Raw genomic sequence first — 880 nt, 5'->3', positions numbered from 1 at the left:
GGTCAGCATCTGCCCAATGGAGAGTAGGCTGTCACACAGACCAAGGGACAGCCAGCCTCCAGCCCCGACTTTCCCCTGGCCAGTTTTCCCTGACCCACTGGCTTCCCGCTGCAGTGGTGGGGAAGGGTCTGTCTCTCCCCTCTCCACTCTGCAGTAGACAACCCCTGCTTCCTCATCCACCGTTGGAGTTACAGCATCCCCAGTCTCCTTCTGGCCTTCTTTTTGGCTGGGAGTTAGAGACCCACAGGCCCAGGCTGTCCACCCACTGGGCTAGCCTACACCTGGGCAGCCTCTGAGGTAGGGCAGGCCTCCTGTCCTGAGCTGGCCAGCCTCTTGAGACAGGGCCAGACTCTTGCCTAAGGCCAGGCTCAACCTGGCCATCCTCAGAGGAATGGTAAGTCTCCTGCCCATGGGCTGGTCTCCACCAAGCCAGCCTCATGGGTGGGGCTGGCCTCCTGCTCCACCTCAGGGATGGGGAATACCTGTTCCTCTGGGTGGCTGCGCATTCTCTTGCCATTGCAAAAGAGTACAGAACAGCCTTGCCTCTGCCCCTCATGGACAACCTGACCACTGGTCAGACAAAGGAACAAGGTGGCGTGGCGCCCTGCCATCATGCTCATGCTCCTCAAGCCTGCCAGAAAGTCTCTCAGGGTCATGTCCTGGCAGAAGACTATCTCGTCTACTGCTAGGAATTCCACCCTGATGGGTGTCCCCTGGTCCTTGGTGGGCAGTCTGTTCACCATCAGGCTGTCTGTTTGGTTTGACACAAGGGGCTTGGCCCCCCTCTCAGCCCCTTTTCAGAAGGTGAAGGATGTAAGCAAATTCCTAGCCCTTACTGCAACAGCTTGCTGTGTGAGAGGCAGAACAGTCTGACGGCATC

Source organism: Portunus trituberculatus, chromosome 17 (assembly GCF_017591435.1).
Source record: "Portunus trituberculatus isolate SZX2019 chromosome 17, ASM1759143v1, whole genome shotgun sequence".
Classification (NCBI taxonomy): Eukaryota; Metazoa; Arthropoda; class Malacostraca; order Decapoda; family Portunidae; genus Portunus; species Portunus trituberculatus.
The sequence above is the reverse complement of the archived record's forward strand: the minus strand, read 5'-3'. Positions refer to the sequence as shown.